Source organism: Hemicordylus capensis, chromosome 1, assembly GCF_027244095.1.
Source record: "Hemicordylus capensis ecotype Gifberg chromosome 1, rHemCap1.1.pri, whole genome shotgun sequence".
Taxonomy (NCBI): Eukaryota; Metazoa; Chordata; class Lepidosauria; order Squamata; family Cordylidae; genus Hemicordylus; species Hemicordylus capensis.
In genome coordinates, this window is record NC_069657.1 from 362,158,066 (window position 1) to 362,172,141 (window position 14,076).

A 14,076-nucleotide genomic window follows, 5' to 3' on the forward strand; every position below is an offset into this window, starting at 1 on the left:
TAACGTCACTTTTCTTGATGGTGTTTCTTCTGTATCTTGCAATGTGGCTGAGTCTTAAAAAGAGCAAAAAAGTAAAAGAACTCCATTTCAAATGCATAGTGATTTACACAAAAGTGCCCTTCCCTACATTATTTTTCTGTAACTGATCCAATAGCTTGCCAATTGCCATTTGCTAATAATTGTTCCTCATCCACTCTACCCCCTCCCTGATTAATCTTGACACAAACAAGGAAATAAGTGAAGCAACAATCACATGACTAATCTTAACCAATTACACAGAAAGGTGCAGTCTTAAACCCAATATATTCTTACTGACTTTTGATACAATTAAGTGGTTCAAGATTATGGCTGTAATTAAGTTAGCACATTTAACTTAAGTGGACACAAAAATAAGTACAATGAAAATTAATTCAGCAGCTTGGAGATGACGTTTCCTTTATTCATGAGGTATATCTTCTGTCAGGAATAAATATGACATTTTCATCCAGGAAGCACTGAATGTACACAATAAGATCCTGAATTAGTGGTGTGCTTTGATTTTCTCTTTTTCTCTTATTGGCCTCCTTTAACCTTGGCTATATTCTCAAGTTATTGTGAAATGATTGTCTTTTAGTGACAAGTATATCTGCTTAATAAAATCAGGGAATTTGGAAGTGTCATTGCTCCATAACTAGATTTTCCCAGAGTAATATTTGGGTGATTCTGCCCTGCATCGCATTGTTTCGTCAACTTCCAAATACTGTATATAACAAGTAATGTGATACCTTTAATTTGTATGTGAAGCAGCAAGAGAGCATTTCACGTTACACAGACACTGCCTTAAGCAAAAATAAGAAGGTGCCCTAGTCTTAGCTTCGTAAAGAGGGTGGTTAGTTTAAGCAGCCCAACATTTTAATCGTTTCAAGTAGATGGCATTTTTATAATAGAGGGAAGCTGTGCAGGTATGTTCCAAGAAATATGAAAACAAGTTATGTGGTCAGGAGTCATGTATTTGTGGAAAGAAAAGGGCCAGAATTTGGCACAAAGTGTCTGCACTCAGCATCCTGAGAATGGTCTGCTGTTATTTTCGATGAAAGCTAGTTTCTACCTTTTTTGCCTGTGAAGATACACAGGAGGATGAGTGGACATCATGGTTAAGTTGCAAGAGCCCGAGGAGTCTCCTGGAGGATTCGGAAGTGGCCATGCTCTTAGAATGCTACTTAGGCCCTTGTCTGTCCTTATAATCAATGGAAGCAGAATAATTCATATACTTATGCAAATATAGGTAATTGTTGTTACACATAATTCCATCAAAGCAGCACAACTTAGCTTTCCTTGGTGCAGAATCTGAATTACTTTAGTGCAGACTTTGTTTATGTGTAGAGTACCCATAGACCAGTCTGCAGTGTATACTTGGTTTACCAAACTGTATTTGAGCAAAGGACCTTCAAATGCATGTATGTGGTCAACTTGCCATTTGGAGCCAATTTTTCCTTTTCTCAATTGGCTGTTCAGAGCTGATTCACACTTGGTTTTTTAAACTTGGGTACAAAAACGTACTGGCTGACTTCCAGCACAAAGGGATACAGGTGGCTTGAGCAATGCCTGTGCGCTGCATGCATGTAAACACCTGCAATGGGGCTGCGCCCCAAGGCACCAGCCCATGGTGGTAAGGGATCCATGCACACAGCTGCATGATGTGACACCCACTGGAAATAATGGGTATTGAATTATGCAACTGCGTGCATGCAGCACTGTTGCCCTGCAGCGCAGCCGCATCACATAGGTTTCACATGCATGCAGGGGCATAGGTGGAACACACAGGAACACAGGAAGCTGCCATATACTGAGTCAGACCATAGGTCCATCTAGCTCAGTATTGTCTACACAGACTGGCAGCGGCTTCTCCAAGGTTGCAGGCAGGAGTCTCTCTCAGCTCTATCTCGGAGATGCCAGGGAAGGAACTTAGAACCTAGATGCTCTTCTCAGAGTGGCTCCATCCCCTAAGGGGAATCTCTTATAGTGCTCACACTTCTAGTCTCCCATTCATATGCAACCAGGGCAGACCCTGCTTAGCTAAGGGGACAAGTCATGCTGGCTTCCACAAGACCAGCTCTCTTCCCCTCTCTTCAGGTGGTGATCAAGAGCCACCTGTGTCTCCTTATGCAGCATGCAAGGCACTGAGTTAAAATTACACAATATGCACCAAGCACTGGTTGTGATGCTGCATGCACACACTTTAAATAATAAGGTTTCTGCAATAAACAGAGAAGCATGGAACAAGATGCTTTCACAGGAGTCGACTTCAAACTTAAAAATCAAGATTTTAAAAGTGTGGATTTGTCCTCATAGCAACATGCTATGGGATTGTGGATACAGGCTGATATCTAGACTAAATTATTCCTCAGTAGTCCTACTGAAATTAAGTCATCCTTTAGAGTAGCTCCCGAGCAGTACTATTGAATAACTTAGCTTGGATGTCAGTCACATACTTGCACGTTTACAGAGTTACGTGAACTCTCTAAAATGCACAAGAAATACCGTCATGCACATTCTTATTTATTTATTTATTTATTTGATTGCATCCTCTCTCTCTTTTCTCCTTCCATACACACACTTTTTCCCTCATCCCTCATCAGTCCCCCTTCTTGGTAGTTCTTTTTCCTCCCTCACCCCTTTTTTAGTCCACCTCTCCACCTACTGAAAAATTTGCCATCACTTCCTCTTCCCAGTAAATAATGGGGAAACATTACTCAATGTTCCCGTTCATGCTTTAGAAACCATAATTAGAACACAGTCTACAGGGATGGAGTTCTATGAAAAACAGGATGAGACAAAGACAAAAGGTGCTAGGATTGAGATACATGTAATCAGACTGGAAGGCTGACTCATAGGCAGAGGCGTAACTAGGGAAAACGGCGCCCGGGGCAAGCACTGAAATTGCGCCCCCCTGCCGTGTCCCCCCCTGCCGCCCCCCCAACATACATCTGACTGACACACATGTTTCAGAAAACTTTTATTTTAAAAATTACAAAAATTACCAAAATTTTTAAAGTGCACTACATACTTAGGTTTTCCCTCACAACAACCCTGTGAAGTTGGCTTGTATCTCAAACATCAAAATTATGATGCAATGATGATTATTATGATTATGATGCCCCTCCCTCATGCCCTGGTTCTGTTCCTGACTTTCCCTTGTGAGTGACTGTATTTTAACAAAACGAAAACCAAGGACTCCAAAGTAATTCGAGGGACTAGGGTGATAGTGCTAAAGACTCCTTATTCTCCCGCTGTTAAAGAAAGACTCCCCTTTTCCAAAACCGCGCGCTATTTACACCAGAAAAGGTTTCAAATGGAGGGGGAAGTATTTATGCATTTATGCTTTGTTTTATGTTACGATTTCAAAGTTAGAAAAACTATAAAAGGGCCATTTTAGAGAAGATATGCACTGCCTTAGTTGCAAATCCTGCTTTTTTGAGATTCCCTGCAATTGAATAAAGCGATAATATACACCTTTGCTATTTAAATTGGTTGGAGAGTATTTATGACAATAAAAAATGAAATGGCATTTCAGATGCAACATTGGTTGCCTAAGACCACTCAGATTTAACTAATCTTCATCACATTGACAAAAAGAGCAATTAAAATTAAAATCCATGACTAAAACCAAACCACTTTGGGGTTGTTTTTAATGAAAGGTGGTGTATAAATTTAACAATAAATGTTTAGAAGTATATACTTTCACCCCCTGCCCAACCTACAATTAATTCCAGCTTATTTTCAAAGGGCTTCAAGTTTTATTTACAAATTGCTTGGCAGCACCAATGTTTAAGTAATCGCTAATTGCTCCTAATGATAGTTTTACTTATTGTTAAATTTATATACCACCTTTCATTAAAACATTCTCTGTTCATCTGATTTTCAGTCTGGTTAATTAAATCGGTGGAGGTTTAGACTTTCCTGATGGGCTGAAACAGCTAATCCATTTTGATGATGACATATAATTAAATTAGCTTGCATTACATAGTGAAAAAGTCCAGGAAGGGAGAGATGGGGGGATGTGGAACCCAAGGTTCCACATCCCCCCATCTCCCCCTCCCTGAACCTTTTCAGTTAAAACATGGTTAGATTATAGGGGAGGAAGGACTTGAATGAGCAAAAAGGGGAACTGATTCGGGCGTTCAGGAAGTTGTTCAGAAGAGGGAGTTGTTCAGGAAGTTTGCTCTGGTGCATGTCCTCCTCTCGACGCATGCGCAACTGGTGGCGGGGCGGTGGGGCACGCCGGGGAGTGAGAGTCAGAGACTTGGACTACGAAGACGCCGCGGCGCCCAGTGCTGGATGAGCAATGCCAATGGGGGGGGGGGGCCGCGTCGGGACTGGGGGAGGGGGACTGCTCTGCAAAAAAAAAAAAAAATCAAATTTTTTTCCTGGCAAATCTGCAGGGGCACTTTTTGGCGCCCCCTGCCAAGTGGCGCCCGGGGCACATGCCCCCCTGCCCCCCCTATAGTTACGCCTATGCTCATAGGCTACAGTTTCTCTATTGCTAGTGCTTGTGTGTCTGTCTAGCCAACCATCATACGAGCCCTTTGGGGGCAGAGAGCAATTTTATTTATTTATATCTATGTAAATTTGCGAACTTTTGTTGAAAAGCAGTATATAGATATTTGCCATATTTGTCAAAATGAGAACAAAACAAGCTAAAGGCTTAGGGCCATTTTGAATGATATTCCAAACTGGCCCTTAAACATGTGGGTGAGGAGGGTGGGTGTGCATGTCTCCCACACACCTGGCACAGCACTGACGGTGAGTGTGGGGGTGGGACAAACTGCCCCCCCATATGATTAAGTATCAGCATGCTGAGTGGAGTGGGGGGGGGGAATGTGTGTACCCATGCTCCTCAGCCCAAGCACTTAAGAGGCCAGTTTGAAGGATCGTTAGGTTGTGCCGTCAAGTTGGTGTCAACTCCTGGCAATCACAGAGCCATGTGGTTTTATTGGTAGAATACAGGAAGGGTTTACCATTGCCATTTCCTGTGCAGTATGAGATGATGTCTTTCAGCACCTTCCTATATCACTGCTGCCCGATATAGGAGTTTCCCTTTCCCATATTCTGGGAAACACACCAGCGGGGTTTCAAATCAATAGCCTCCTGCTCTCTAGGCAGGTTACTTCCCCTCTGGGCTATTAGCTGGCTTCGAAGGATCATTAACCAGAGCCTAATAAGAAAGGAAGGAGAATTCCTTCTTTCACCAGTTCATAACTGATACATATTCACTGTGGCCCTGTCTGCAGACTACAAATCCATTTTCTTGCAAGAGTCGGGGACAGACATTACACAGAAAAAAGACGTGATCATGTAGACAGAGAAACACAATGTGGACACTAAATTTTTTTAAAATGGAGTCTTCTCAGTTCTAGTTAGAATGATCAGTGAGGGTGCTGACTTCTTAATCCACCTCTTAGAATTGGAGTGGTGAAAGTAGTTAGATATCTGTTCTTAAAAGAGTTTGGTTTTAACTATTCCCTCCTACAGTCGGTGTCTGCAACCTAAACACAGCAGGTGTGTAACTCATGAAAACCAAACCTGAGTATGTTCTGAAACAGATAATTATTTTCATTCAGTGTGAGTGAAATCCATGCATTAAATAAATTATGCTTCTGAGGCATTTTCTTTGTTTTCAAGTGACAGGGGAAAAAATATCCTCCTAATTTCACAATTACAGGTTGAGTATCCCTTATCTGGACTGCTTGGGACCAGAAGTGTTCTGGATTTCAGATCCAAGTCTAAACATGAAAGGTTACTGTATTTTATTTTTTTAGGTTTTATTTAAAATATAAAAAACAAATAAGCATTGAATTTACAATAACTACAGGCAGCTGTAAATGTAATGAAAACTAGTTGCGGAAATTTTTAGCCAAACTGAGCAGGGAGTGGAGGAGGGAGGCTTCCCCTTTTCCCTCTAGCGCCAAAGCGAGAACATCAAAAACATTTAAAAGCTTCACAATCAAAACAGAACCACAACTAGAGAGAATTACAGACAAAACCCCTGTCATTAACAGCCTTCTGAATTAAGTAAGTTTTGACTGCATGTTTAAAAGCAGCAAAATTGGGAATCTGCAAGCGAGTGAACTGAGGTGATTTGTTTTGTTACGGCACACACCGTGGTGGTTTCTGGATTTTGGAGCATTCCGGATTTTGGCTGTCCAGATAAGGAATACTCAACTTGCATAGTGTTTTAAAAGACGTAGAGTGCATTCATACATCAGATACGATTCCTGAGCAACATTTTAAACTCCCTACACCTAACTAACACTGAAGTACTGCATGTTCCAAAGCAATACCATCCAGCCAACTAACCAAAGTCCTTCACAAAGAGGTAAGGATTGCATTTCAAAAGCAAGTCCACCACTTAGTTGTGGATCTTTATATTTATGACATTCCTTTTCCTAATGATGACAGGGAAGAAGAAAGGGAGGAGAATAAAATTATGCATGGTGTGGGGAGAGAGTAGTTTTTCTCCCTCTCTCACAAAACTGGAACTAGAGGTTATCCCATGAAACTGATTGCTAGGAAATTTAGTACTAACAAAATAATATTTTTTTCATGCAGCACATAATGGGATTCTCTGCTATGGGATGTGGTTATGGCCACCAGCTTGTTTGGCTTTAAGTGAGGTTTAAACCAATCCATGGAGGACAAGTCTATCCATGACTGCTGGTCTTGATGACTATAGGCTACTGTCAAGTTCAGAGGCAGGAGGCCTCTGAATATCAGTTGCAAGGGAGCCAAATGGGATCTCCTGCTTGTAGGCTTCCTACTATGGGAAACAGGATGTTGGATTAGATAGACCTTGGGCCTGATCCATCAAGGCTCTTACGTTCTTATAAACACTCTTCATACAAGAAATAAATTAAAGCTGCAGTCCTATGCACACTTGCTTGGGAGTAAACTCCACTGAAAACAGTGGCTGACACGAAGAAGAAAACTACGAATTTATCATTTTAATTTTGATGGGGCAGTCAGTGCCAGGGACTTATTTCTGAGTAAATATGCATAGGGTTTGTACTGCAAATGCCATTTATCTTAATAGTCAGGGAAACAATAATGAAATATTAACAAACTGAAGTTCAAATAAAATGTATAAAAAATTTTATACATCATAATGCATAAAACATAAATATAAGGCATTAGGGGTCATATCAGTTTTGACAATTGCTAGTTTCCACCCACAATTTATCTTTTGCATAGTCCTTCTTTCTTTAATTTTACTTAAACTGATGCAAACAAATGTAGCAGAAGCTTCACCTGTAAGATGACATTACAATATGAAGATAGATGGAATTAGGTAGAAACCTGAGATATATATGCTAAGTATTTTAAAATATTTATTTATTTAACATATTTTATACCGCCCAAAATACAGGTTCTCTGAGCAGTTTACAAAACAATAAAAACAACCAATAAAAAGACTGACATTTCAACAATTAAAATTTTAAAAGTTAAAACTATTAAAACACAATTAAAACAATATCTAATTAAAAGCCTGTGAACAAATGCATCTTGACTGCCCTTTTAAAAGTTGTAAGAGATGGGGAGGCTCTTATTTCAGCAGGAAGTGTGTTCCAAAGCCTCAGGGCAGCAATGGAGAAGGCCTGTCTCTGAGTAGCCACCAGACCAGCCGGCAGCAACTGCAGATGAACCTCTCCTGATTATCTCAATGGGCAATGTGGTTCATAGCAAAGAAGACATTCTCTTAAATACCCAGGGCTCAAGCTGTTTAGGGCTTTATAGGTTATAACCAAAACCTTACACTTTGCCCAGAAACTTATAGGCAACCAGTATAGATCTTTTAAGATAGGAGTGATAGAGTCTCTCAGAGATGACCCAGAGACCAACCTGGCTGCCACATTCTGAACTAACTGCAGTTTCCGGACTACATACAAAGGCAGCCCCACAAAGAGCACATTGCAGTAGTCAAGTCTGGAGGTGACCAGCAGATGTACTACTGTTCTGAGGTCATTTATCTCAATAGATGGACTCAGCTAGAGCATCAGCCGAAGCTGATAAAAGACACCTCTGGCCACTGCCTCAACTGGAGACACCAAGGAGAGTTTTGTGTCCAGAAGCACCCCCAGACTGCGTCCCTGTTCCTTCTGGGGAAGTGTGACTCCATCCAGAACAGGCAGATCAAAATCATCTCCTGAGTTCCGACCCCACACAATAAGTATCTCCGTCTTATCTGGATTCAGTCTCAGTTTGTTACCTCTCATCCAGCCCATCACTGCCTCCAGACAGGCATTTAGGGAGGTTTTACTGATAGCACCCTGCACCAGATCTCCTGATGATCTCTTCCAGCAGTTTCATGTAGATATTAAACAACATCGGAGACAATACAGAGCCCTGAGGGACACCATACCGAAGTTCAGCTTTTGAAGAACAAAGGTCCCTGAGGACACCATCTGGAATCTGCTTGAGAGGTAAGAGTGGAACCACTACAGAGCAGTACCTCTCACCCCTAACCCCGATAGTACTGAAAGCCACCGAGAGGTCCAAAAGGACCAGCAGAGTCACACTTCCTCTGTCAATTCCCAATTGGAGATCATCCATCAGGCCGACCAAGGCAGTCTCCACCCCATAGCCCACCCGAAAGCCAGTCTGAAACCGGTCTAGATAACCAGTTTCATCCAAGATGAAGGCCAGTCCTCCAGTTTGTGGAGTGGGGCACAAATGTATGGAGGAACTTACTGTGAGTCTGTAGCAGATTAAAGCCTGACCAAGCACGTATGAGGGGAAGAAAAATGCTAAATCATTTCCTCTGTGCTTTCTGAGCAAGGCTTCTCCTTAAACTTTCCTGTATTTCTGCGTTTGAAAAATGGCTGCCGCCGCCACCCCTCTTTATCACAGAGTTTGACCCTCCCTGGGCTGGGGATGGAAATCCCAGGGGAAAACTCACTGTATGTTGCCTTAAGCTAAATGCAAAAACCTTCCATGTGCAAGCCTACACATAGTGAGAAAACTGATTGCTGTGGATTGAGACTGAGGCATGTTTGCACCAGAGTAAAAAACCCTTTCCCCTGAGCCAAAAATCCACCCAGAGAGGCTTGTAAAATGCAAAGAAAAAAAAGCTGTATTCAAAGGCTACAGACCGTCTCAGCTTTTAGTTACAGGTAAAAATACTCAGTGCTTAAAAGCATACTTCAAAATGCACCCCACTTGCAAGGAATAGGTATGTAGAGAAATACAAAAGCACCTTTAAAAGTATACAGAGTTGCAACACCCTGGCTGGATGGGTGATGGCTAGTGTTTCTTAGTTTATTTACGTTACAGGTAAACAATCCTAGAACAGTTTCAGGGATCTACAAAGCATACACCAAAGAAAGATAAAAGTCCAATGCCATATCTGTCTAAAGAAACTTTTTTCTAGACTAAACTTCCCAAAGCCCAGGCTCCCTTTTGCTTGAACTCACCAAACCCTGGTAGAGAATCAAGACCCTGCAATTCCATCTTCCAAGAGCTGCAGTCATCCTCCTTCTACAGCCATACTCCATGGCCACACATTCTGCTCAGCACCCCCAGCCGGCTTCTTCTAACAAAGGAACTCTTCGCTTCCTCCCAGCGGCTCTCTAGGTCCCACCCACCCAGTGGGCTGATAAGCTGAGCCCTGGAGTTCACCAGCCTGTCAGTCAGGACAGGGTTCACTTCTGATTAACTCTTTAGGGGAGGGGTGGTTGACCACTACAGAGTCCTTATTGACAGTGTAGGTGGAATGGCCATGATTTCTGTGCTGACAGAGCAGAACAGAGGATAGGTTCAGACAACCAAATAAGCCATGGTTTATTTGGTCACAAACACAACCAGAGACTGTCTCCTTTACCATCCTCATATCCACTGCTGAGCCCTTTATTTATCTATCAAATTTGTATACCGCCCCAAACTCACATCTCTGGGCAGTTGACATTGATTTAATTGTTTAATTAAAACACAGCTACACAGCTCTCCCAAACCCAGATCTGCATAAGTGTGGTTTAAAACTACAATTAAACCAACATTTAAAACTGAGATTCATTTCAAATGGATCCTTCACAATGGATGTGAGTGGAGGCAGTAGGGAAAGGGAGGCATGCTCCGGTTGTATTCACCCAGTATATATATAAAAAAACAACCAGGACAGTCTTCATTCTGCAATAAGCCAGTGAAAGTGATTGTCACACACTGGCTTTGCAACACAGTATCCAACCATCTCCCTTCCTCTGATCCTGTTCATAGGCTGTGGAAGTGGCCTCAAAAGTGCTGGTGAGGGGGTTAATTGTCACCCTATTCCTCTACCAGCTGTCAGGGATTGGGGTAAGACTGCTCCTCAAATGGGAGACTCTAGGTCCAAATCACTTCCATCTCTCCAGACTTCCTCATCCCTAGCCATCTAAGCCTTAAAGAAAGCCCTGCGATCAGGGCAATCCCAACCACCCTCTCCTGACCCCACCCTCTCCAATATAGCTGCCTGCATCCTCTCTCCTTCAGCTGTTGCCAGTCTGGCCAGCTGTTAAGGCCCTGCCTTCTCCTCTTTGCCACCAGGAGGCAATCTGCTGGCCCATCCATGGTTTGTGGTTTCCTGTGTGTTCTGGCTCAACTTGGCAACTGTGAACTGGAAAAGGTACAGAAAAGGGGCAACTAAGATGATCAGGGGCCTAGAGCACCTTTCTTATGAGGCAAGGCTGCAACACCTGGGGCTTTTTAGTTTAGAAAAAAGACGAATGCGGGGAGACATAATAGAGGTCTATAAAATCATGCATGGTGTGGAGAAAATGGAGAGAGAGAAATTCTTTTCCCTCTCACACAACACTAGAACCAGGGGTCACTCCATGAAATTGATTGCCAGGAGGTCTAGGACCAACAAACGGAAGTACTTTTTTACACAATGCATGATCCACTTGTGGAACTCTCTGCCACAGGATGTGGTGACAGCCAACAGCCTGGGTGGCTTTAAGAGGGGTTTGGATGACTTCATGGAGGAGAGGTCTATCAATGGCTACTAGTCGGAGGACTGTGGGTCACCTCCAGCCTCAAAGGCAGGATGTCTCTGAGTACCAGTTGCAGGGGAGTAATGGCAGGTGAGAGGGCACGCCCTCAACTCCTGTCTGTGGCTTCCAGCGGCATCTGGTGGGGCACTGTGCGAAACAGGATGCTGGACTAGATGGGTCTTGGGCCTGATCCAGCAGGGCTGTTCTTATGTTTCTTATGTTAGATGGTTTTGCCTGAACCCAGGGGCTGTATTGCCTCCGTCTTCTTGGCCCCCCAACTGGATGAGTACTTGGGCCCACCCGTGGCCAGCGGGAAGGCCTGACAGTGCTGAAATACAAGAAGCCCACCCACTCACAAATATCCTGGATATTTTATCTAAGCCTATAGATCTCAACTGCAGAGAATATTAATACACGGCTGAGCATAAAAAATAAGGGTCTGAGCAGCATAAAGGACTAAAAAATGAAAAATAGAATAAAAAATAACTCACTTCATCAATTTCAGGGATGTAACTAAAAAAAGGCTCACATAGACCTAAAAAGAAGTAAAGTTAAATTACTAAAATCTGGGGGGAGGAAAATAATCTTTGGCTACAAATCTGAAAAGCTACAGCATTAGAACAGATACATTTCATTTCACAAAAAAGCAGTAACAGATAATATATCCCAGATGTGTTAGCACCTGAGGATCAATTTTAAGTTGGTAGTGGATAATGAGTAGCATTCTTAGAAATCCTATTTAGAAAAGGAGATTGGATTTTTTTTTCATCATACTGTGCCTTGGCTGCCAATTCCATACTAAGCAAATCTCAAGGTACATAACTTCAGTGGCGTTTGAATGTACAGCTAAACCAGGGCACTTAGTGAGCTAATATTATGCTACAAATGATGTAGAGTAAATCATATAGACCTAGTCAGTTTGTTAACTTAATTTAGAATGGATAGATCTTATAAGGAAAAAACAGTAGTAAATCAGGAGACAGAAGACCATAAGCGATTTAAAGGAAAATAAATGTAAAGGTGTCCCTAAAGATCCATAACAGAACCTGTACATTCTGACATATTCATTAATTATCTAGAAAGTGGACAGACTTTGGCCTTGTTCGGCTGTTTGGTCTGAATGTGGAGAGAACGAGAGCAGAAGCAGCAGTGAGCAGATAGCAATGGCTATCAACCTTTCCCCAAATACTGTGCTCACTGTACTTTTATATATCATGGTCTGACTGGCTGTACTTTAGATATCATGGACATGGCCCCCCACCGCCGCTCACCCACCACAGTCCCCTGGCCCATCTCCACGGCCTTCGCTCACTGCTGCTGCAACCTGTTGCCCTCTGCCGCTGGCTTCTGTGGCACCCGGGGCTCCTGCTCACTGTGGTCACCAGTTGCCTCCCATGATATTGCCCCCACATGGTATAATATCACTGTCCCGACAGTGACCGGAGGCCTCAAAGGCCAGCAGCAGGTGGCCAGGGGTAGCCAGTGGCGACAGCAGTGGGGGCTGCTGAGGCCAGTGGTGGGTAGGCTGTGGCAGCCCCCCACCGTAGGCCCACACATTGGCTCAATTGTGGATTCGCCTCTGGTTAAGTTGTTTATAATCTGCTTGCATAGGGACACAATTTGGATAGTAGCAGCAGTATGGAGTTAGGAGGTATTTAACCCTTTACTTTTGTGTTGTTTTCTTATGGAAAGTCCACCCCCCGCATAGCTATTTTGAAGTGCCAGCTGCTACAAAGGCATTAGGGGAGTAAATAGTTGCTTTAGTGAGCACAGTTTTCAGTAGAAAGACAGAATGGGTTGGGATTTTGCCATGGACATAGTCTCAGGTCTTGTTGTGGGGCATGCGTGTCTATGTACTGAATTGCGGGTGGAGTCACTGTGTTTGTTTGTCTCTTTCTCATTTGCTGTCCTGAATTCAAACTGAGAGGTTCTCCCTCTCTCTGCATAAGAGACTGTTAGTCTGTTTATTGTTTTCTGAGCCTATGTTTTAGTTAGTAATAAATATCAAACTCTTGTTTCTCAAAGTTGCCTTCTGTACATTTAATTACAGAGGAGAGGTAATTTCCCTGCAACAGAATGGAGGAAAAGGGTTAAATAACCCTACCTCCTCACTGATGTCCCAGTCCAAATCATGACACAATATATCGCTGCTGCTCACAGTTAAACACAAGCCTGTAGCGACACATTTACACATCTAATGTCACATATAATTTGGCCCTAAAACAGTGGCCGGCATTCAGTGTTTCCAATGGAAGAAGCACTGTAGGCTGCCTGGAAGTGGTTATAAGTCATTCCATTGTGCTACACTATTGGGGCCACCTTTCCATTTGTGCAGCAGCCCTGGTGGGTCCCTAATGCTGACAGCGATGCCCATTATGTCGGCTATCAAGTTTTGTGTTGCTGATGCTGATGTACTTTTATGGAGCGATAACAGAAAATGAAAACCTCTCCTTAAAATCCCCCATTCACAGTGATTAAATTGGTTTAAAATGTTAATTCTCAATTAATATTCTATATTTTGTTTAAAGTAGTCACTGTGAAAATGAGAGTTAATTAATACCTTAACTGTTCCTCCTAACTGTTCCTAAGGATTTATTCACTGCCAATTTTCCTCTATTAACAAATGAATCACATTTCATACCTGGAGTTGTCAGGTCAGTTTACGGGCTTTCTAAAATCGTTGTTTGTCTGAGTATTCACCCATATGTAATCAACTATTGTAAATGTTCAGCTGGACACTGGCAATTCTTTTGTCAAGCCACTTTAATTTTAATTATGTAAATCTGAAATGAGTGTTTACCTGAATGAATTATTTATTTATTTATCCAATTTGTTTACCGCCCCAAACTTCTGTCTCTTGGCGGTTTACAACAATATAAAACAAATTAAAACACAGAAAATGAAAACCTTAAAACTTATATGACCTTGAATTTAAAATGACCCCCTTAGAAAGTAGAGGTTAAATACAGGTTATATCTGTATTTACTCGAAAGGGACAGGACTCTGAATTTAAGACAAACTCCTGATTTCAAATATTAAAGAACTTGGAAAAAACTTAGAAGCTATTCACACGCGCAGG

At 42.3% G+C, this 14,076-nt stretch overlaps 1 protein-coding gene and 1 long non-coding RNA gene across 4 annotated transcripts in view; one reads left to right on the plus strand and one right to left on the minus strand.

Moving 5' to 3' along the window:
• The window catches only part of LOC128343554 (uncharacterized), a 35,144-nt gene that overhangs the window by 15,789 nt on the left and 5,279 nt on the right, over positions 1 to 14,076 (minus strand). The gene's annotated exons all lie outside the window — the stretch shown is intronic.
• The window catches only part of ESR1 (estrogen receptor 1), a 340,324-nt gene that overhangs the window by 171 nt on the left and 326,077 nt on the right, over positions 1 to 14,076 (plus strand). The window lies entirely within an intron of this gene.